The sequence below is a fragment of the Rhagoletis pomonella genome, unplaced genomic scaffold, assembly GCF_013731165.1.
Source record: "Rhagoletis pomonella isolate Grant_MI unplaced genomic scaffold, Rhpom_1.0 Rhpom_scaffold_00002, whole genome shotgun sequence".
NCBI lineage: Eukaryota > Metazoa > Arthropoda > Insecta > Diptera > Tephritidae > Rhagoletis > Rhagoletis pomonella.
The window spans coordinates 89,309,944-89,317,953 of record NW_023458556.1 but is presented as its reverse complement, the minus strand read 5'-3'; positions in this window follow the sequence as shown (position 1 = coordinate 89,317,953).

The window sequence follows — 8,010 nt, the reverse complement described above, 5'->3', positions numbered from 1 at the left end:
GTGAGCAAGAATGGAAGAAGAAGAAAAAATGTTGCAAGGAAAACGTAAACAAGTTGCACAAGTGTGACGTCATGCAAACAACGATTCTGTCAAATTCGTTAAGAGAGGAATATAAAAATTAAAAAATTGAAATTGGAAAAAATAAAAATTGATGCAACTTTCTTTCCTAGTAAATTTGTTTGCTTCTCGAAGCATTGATCCATCCTTTACAAGGGCCAGTAATCAGCGGTTGTGCTGCTGAGTGGGGCGAACGTTCCAAAAGCTGCTATTCAATCGCTTGTTTTGTATGGAAAAAGGTTTCACATGCAAATGGATTTTAACAATTCAGAATTTTTGTGAGAAAAAAATTAAAAATATTTGACATTTTCGAGACCAAATAATTTGAAAATCAATCAAATCAGCTGCTCTACTGATACTACCTGTTCAATGTACCTTGCTTCATACCATGTAAATGCACCATAACAGTATCATAACAGTATGTTTACAGTATCTCCCCATAACTTTTCATATGAAAAAATTTATTATATGCATCGCACTCGAAATCATTGAATTCCTCATTAGAACATGGAGTCCCTCTATTTTAACGTATCAACAGTTCATATGGCTTCATACCATGTAAATGCGCCATTACTTGTGTAAAATCAAACGACGTATAATATATAACCCCAAATCATTTTATGATTTCGTAAACTCCAAGCGAAATGTACGTGGGTTTCCTTCCGCCATGAAGTATCAAAATACCGTCTCTGGTGATAATCAAACAATTTCTAACATGTTCGCTCAGTTTTTTAAATCCAATTATTCCACTAACTCCCAAGCATACTTTGACTATCCTTTTAAACTAAGTCCAATTAACTCAATACATAACCCTATAATATCTCCCGATGATGTTTTAGTTTGCCTGAAGTCCTTAAAGCAGTCTTTTAGTTATGGTCCTGACCAGATCCCCACTTGTTTTCTTAGAATTTGTGCTGATTATCTCTATGAGCCGTTAACAGCCTTATTTAATTTGTCTCTTAAAGAGGGCATTTTTCCAACTGTATGGAAGGAATCGTTCATAACCCCCTTACATAAAAGCGGTAGCAGGTCTTCAGTGGAGAACTACCGGGGCATAGCTAAGCTTTCTGGAATTCCTAAATTATTTGAAGCAATTATAACAAATCGGTTGACGCATTCTATCACTTCAAGCATTTCATACAGTCAACATGGATTTTGCAAGGGCAAATCAACTTTTACAAATTTACTTGAATTAACATCCTATATCTCAAAAGCATTTAGTGAGAGCAAAACTGTTGATGTTATATATACTGATTTCAGTAAAGCATTTGACAAAGTGTGCCACTCGTTGCTCATCTATAAACTTGATCTTCTTGGTCTTCCACCTAATTTTCTACGTTGGATCTCTTCAAACCTCTATGATAGATCACAAAGGGTATTGTTTAAAAATACTATCTCTGACGTCATTGATGTTACTTCAGGAGTCCCTCAGGGTGGCCACCTAGGCCCGATTCTGTTTTTTATAAACGATATTTCTACAGATATAAAATTCTCCAAAATTTTAATGTATGCAGATGATGTAAAACTTTATAAATCGTACGTTTCAATTAAAGAAAGGTCTTTGCTACAATCAGACTTAAACTGTATGGCTTACTGGTGTAAAGTAAATCTTATGCCTCTAAATCTTAAGAAATGTAAAGTAATGTGCTTCTCGCGAAGAGCTGTTCTGCCAGTTTCTTATATAATAGGTAACCATAACCTGGAACAGGTATACAATTTTGTGGACCTTGGTATCACAGTGGATCCTAAGCTTAATTTTAATCTTCACATTAATGTGATAGTCTACAAGGCTAAAGGTGTACTTGCATTTGTGAAACGATGGTCAAAAGAATTTAGTGACCCTTATATCACTAAAACCCTGTTTACAACATTAGTTAGGCCGATTCTGGAATACGGCTCGGTGGTTTGGAATCCAAGGTATCAAATTTACTCAGACAAGATAGAATCAATTCAAAAACAATTCCTACTATTTGCTTTAAGAAATTTCCGATGGGATTCTCAATATAGTCTTCCACCTTATACGAGTCGCTTAAAACTTATTAACCTTCCTACACTTGCCAGTCGCAGGGAAATGCTTGGTATAATTTTTATGGTTAAATTACTGACAGGCTCAATTTCAAGTCCGTCTCTTCTGGCTGATGTAAGCTTTAATGTTCCCTCACGCGTATCAAGACACTTTTGTCCCATATTTCTGAAAGCTTATAAAACCAATTTTGAATTGCACGACCCACTCCGTTGCTTATGCCAGGATTTTAACTCTCATTCCAGCACGTTTGATATATCAGATCCGCTTTTCAGCATTAAGAAAGCGATACTCTCCTCTCTCAATAAGTGAATTATTAACATAAATACATAAAATCAGCTGATGAATTTAGTTCTGTAGCTGAACAGTTTTAGATCTCGACACTTAACAAACTCCTGCCTATCGTGACTCGGCACAAAAATTTAAAATATTGGTTCCGTACGTCATGCGGACTGCGCCCCTCGTGCGGATGGGCGGGGATGGAGGGTAAAAACCGTTGGGATATTATTATATGGTAATTTAGGCATAAAGCTACCTACGTACCAAATTTTGAGTACATCGGACCATAAATATTATTTTTTCGAATAGATCGGTTCCTGGTCCACTTCCCGGAAAAAAATATCCTATATCCTAATCTATGCAAAAAACTACCTACGTACCAAAATTTTAAGCAAATCGGACCATAAATACGATTTTTTCCAATGGATCGGTCCCTGGTCCACTTCCCGGAAAAAGAGATCCTGTATGCTAATCTAGGCAAAAAGATACCTTCATACCAAATTTTAAGCAAGTCGGACAATAATAAGATTTCTTCGAATAGATCGGTCCCTGGTCCACCTACCGGAAAAAAGAAATTTTTTTTGCCTAAAACATGGTGGTTGCAGAAAGCTATTTATACACAAAATTTCGTCAAAATCGTATCAGCCGTTGGCGAGATTACCTGTTACAAAAAAATGGACTTCTCTTTATATAATTAGTATAGAAGATAGTATAGACTGGCAACGGTAAAAATATTTCTATTGCATAATAGTTATCAGGCAACGTAAAAAATAAGAGTTGGGAATAACTCTAATCGGCAACGTAAAAAATAAACGTTGGGAAATAACCCTTATGGGCAACGTAAATAATAAACCTTGGGCCATAACTGTTATTGGCAACGTAAAAAATAAACGTTGGGAAATAACTATTATCGGCAACGGAAAACATATTGCTCATATAATAACTGTTATGAAACAACGTTTTCGTTAAATTTCAGAATTCGGGCAACGTTTTCAATTTGTAAATTTGTGATAACAGTTATTTTTGGTCCCTGAAATAAACATTAGCATCAAATAGTAGCACCTTTTCTAGTAATAAACATAAAGTGGTAAATTTCAGGGAATAACCGCTTTCATTTCCGGTTAAATTTGGAATTTTTTGTCAATTTATGTTTGCCGTTGCTTTTAAAATTTTGTTCACTATTTAGAGGCTTTCGATTGTTCACTATTTAGAGTACTCTGTGTAAATATTTCTTCTTCTTCTTATTTGGCGCTGTAACCGCCTAAGCGATTTTGGCCGAGTCCAAAACAGCACGCCAGTCATTTCTCTTCTGTGCTAACTGACGCCAATTGAAAATGCCAAGTGAAGCCAAGTCCTTCTCCACCTGGTCTTTCCAACGCAGAGGAGGCCTTCCTCTTCCTCTGTTACCAGCATCGCGGCCCGCGTTGAATATTTTCAGAGCAGGAGCGTTTCTGTCCATCCGAACGACATGGCCAAGCCAGCGGAGCCGCTGAATTTTAATTCGCTGCACTATGTCTATATCGTTGTAAAGCTCATACAGCTCATCGTTAAATCGTCTGCGATATTCGCCATCACCAACGCGTAAAGGTCCGTAAATCTTTCGCAGAATCTTTCTCTCGAAAACTCCAAGAGCCGCCTCATCAGATGCTTTCATTGTCCATGCTTCCGCGCCATACACCAGCACAGGCATGATGAGTGACTTATAGAGTGTGACCTTTGTACGACGAGAGAGGACTTTACTTCTCAATTGCCTACTCAGCCCAAAGTAGCACTTGTTGGCAAGAGTGATTCTCCGTTGGATTTCAAGGCTGACATTATTATTGGTGTTAATGCTGGTTCCCAAATAAACGAAGTCGTCTACTTTTTCAAACTTGTAACTATCAAAAGTGACGTGGGTGCCAAGACGCGTATGCTCTGACTGTTTGTGTGCTGACAGGAGATACTTCGTTTTGTCCTCGTTCACCACCAGATCCATTCGCTTTGCTTCTCTATCCAATCCCGAGAAGGCAGAACAGACGTAGCCCTTGTTTTTACCGATGATATCGATGTCGTCGGCATACGCCAGCAATTGTACGCTCTTATAAAGTATTGTGCCTGAGCGGTTCAGTTCTGCGGCTCTTATTATCTTCTCCAACATAAGATTAAAGAAATCACACGAAAGGGAGTCCCCTTGTCTGAAACCTCGTTTGGTATCAAACGGCTCGGAGAGGTCCTTCCCTATTCTGACGGAGCTGGTGGTATTGCTCAACGTCATTTTACACAGCCGTATTAGTTTCGCGGGGATACCAAATTCAGACATCGCGGCATAAAGGCAACTTCTCTCCGTGCTGTCGAAAGCGGCTTTGAAATCGACAAATAGATGGTGTGTGTCGATCCTATTCTCGCGGGTCTTTTCCAAGATTTGGCGTATTTTGAATACCTGATCTATAGTGGATTTTCCAGGCCTAAAGCCACACTGATAAGGTCCAATCAGCTCGTTGACGGTGGGCTTCAGTCTTTCGCACAATACGCTCGATAAGACCTTGTAACCTATGCTTAGAAGGCTAATTCCGTGGTAGTTGGCGCGTATGGCGGGGTCGCCTTTCTTGTGGATTGGGCAGAGCACACTTAAATTCCAGTCGTCGGGCATGCGTTCATCTGACCATATTCTGCATACGAGCTGATGCATGCACCTCATCAGCTCCTCGCCGCCGTACTTGAATAGCTCGGCTGGCAGGCCGTCAGCTCCAGCAGCTTTGTTGTTTTTCAGCCGCGTAATCGCTATTCGTACCTCGTCATAGTCAGGCGGTGGGACAGCTACTCCATCATCATCGACTGGGGACTCGGGTTCGTCTTCCTCACTACTTTCAGCGCTGCTACCATTCAGTAGGTTATAAAAGTGTTCCCCCCACAATTTAAGTATATTCTGGACATCGGTCACTAGGTCGCCATTGTTGTTCTTACAGGAGTTCGCCCCGGTCTTGAAACCTTCCGTAAGTCGCCTAACCCTCTTGTAGAATTTTCGGGCGTTCTTCCTGTCGGCCAGCATCTCAAGCTCTTCGCACTCACGTATTTCTGCCTCTCTCTTCTTGTTGCGGCAAATACGTCTCGTTTCCCTCTTCAGATCCCTATAGCGGTCCCACATAGCGCGCGTTGCGCCCGATCGCAGCGTGGCCCTGTAGGCGGCATCTTTTTTCTCTGCAGCTTCCTGACACTCCTCATCGTACCAGTTGTTCTTTCGGGCTCGCTGAAATCCAACTACTTCTTCGGCGGCGGTACTTAATGATCGGGAAATGTGGTTCCACTGCTCGCGTACGTCGGATTGTTGAAGAGTGCTATCAGAGAGCAGGTGTGTGAGTCGAGTGGCGAATAAATTGGCCGTCTGTTGTGATTGCAGCTTTTCGACGTTAAGCTTTCCTTGCATTGTTGGGCGCACATTTTTTGCTGCACAGAGGCGGGTGCGTATCTTGGCTACAACAAGATAGTGGTCCGAGTCGATGTTTGGCCCTCGGAGTGTACGTACGTCCAAAACGCTTGAAGCATGCCTTCCGTCTATCACAACATGATCGATTTGGTTTCTCGTTTTTCTATCTGGAGACAGCCATGTAGCTTGGTGGATGTTCTTATGCTGGAACCTAGTACTACATATTACCATATTTCGGGCCCCGGCGAAGTCGATCAGCCTCAGTCCGTTATCGGACGTTTCGTCGTGGAGGCTGAATTTTCCGACAGTGGCGCCAAAGATCCCTTCCTTGCCCACCTTGGCATTAAAATCGCCAAGCACGATTTTGACATCGTGTCGGGGGCAGCGCTCATATGTACGTTCCAAGCGCTCATAGAAGAGATCCTTGGACGCCTCATCCTTCTCTTCCGTCGGGGCATGGGCGCAGATGAGCGAGATGTTGAAGAATCTAGCTTTGATGCGGATTGTGGCTAGACGTTCGTCCACCGGGGTGAACGCCAGTACTCGGCGACGGAGTCTCTCTCCTACCACAAATCCAACACCGAATTTTCGCTCCTTTTCGTGGCAACTGTAGTAGACGTCGCAAGGCTTCACGCTTACTTTACCTTGCCCCGTCCATCACATTTCTTGGATGGCGGTGATGTCAGTCTTTGTCTTCCCGAGGACATCAACCAGCCGGGCAGAGGCACCTTCCCCATTAAGGGTCCGGATATTCCAGGTGCATACCCTTAAATCATAGTCCTTTATACGTTTGCCGTGGTCGTCATCAGAAAAAGGGGGTCTCATCCGAGGCTGTTTGCTTCTTTTCATTGGGCGGGGTTTTAACGTGGCGGGACCCAAACCCAGGGCACGCGCAGTTTTACGCCTTCTCACTTTAGCTCGCTCCCAAACGGGTGTTTGGTTGCTACCCAGAGGATACGTGGATATAAATATCCGGACATTGTGAGCTGCGATTTGAACCGTACGCACAATAATCGCTTCTGGCCACTCCCAGGTGAATGGCAGTCAAAAGTTTTCCACTTCTGCGCACGGAACCATCCTCCTGGCAGTCAAAAGTTTTCCACTTCTGCGCACGGAACCTTCCTCCATGCAGGTAAATATTTCGGTGTTCACTATAACGAGGTGTTCACTATAGCGGGCGTTCGCTATATAGAGGCACGACTGTATATGTATGTCTGTTTTTTATAAAATTTTTATGTTTACATTTGCTTTAAAAAATACCTACACAAACTTCCATTAAATACATACATACATATGTATATAGTCAGAAATCGTTGCTAAAAAATTGTTTACAAATGAAAAGTTTTTGATGCAATTTATTTTAATTTGTATGTGCATACAAAGATTTTATACATATTTAATGTAAAAATAAGACTGTTTTCGCATAGAGCATGAGCCGAGATTTAAGAAAATTTAATAGAAGTATGTACGTATACATATCCCGTACAAACAATTCTTGCAGAGTATTCTGAATTGTAGAGAAATTTAAAAAAATTGGTAAATATCTCATCAGATTTTTGCTGAGTTTTCTAAAATGAAATAAACTGTGTACATTTTGATTCTTTTATGAAATTTCGGAAAAAAATCGGTAAGAGAATTAAAATAATGCTGCTATGTGAAGAATTTCTTGCAGAATTTTAAAAAATTTTTTTCTATCTTTCGTACAGAAATTTCTTTACGAGTTCGTGTCAACCACTTTATATAATTTTCTTTGAAGATTCGAAAAAAAATTATTGCAGAAATGAGATACTCCTAATGATTTCATTAAGATTTCGGGAACTTTAGTTTGCAGGGTCGATAGCTTAACTCACAAAGGCCCTAACCAACAGTTTTTCGAAACTGTGTTTTTCACAGATTTTAAAATACAATTGCACTAAAAATTTGAACGTGTTAGTACCAAAAACAACGGAGTTAGGTATGCCACTTTTTAAAAAAACGTACATAGGTATTTGAAGTTTTTGATTTTCTTGTTTTTTGTTTTTTACTTCTCCTTTAAATAATGAAGTTTTCTGATTAGGGCCTTTCTGAATTAAGGTAACGCACATGTAACATAAAACAAACAAAAAATCACCAGAATATGAACTTTGTACAAGCATTACATTTATTTCTAATTTTAGTTTAATAAATAATCATATAAAAAAAATTTAAACATGAAAAAAAAACATTTTAAAACGAAGATTTGGCAGGTTTTTGATTTTTTATAAGCTCA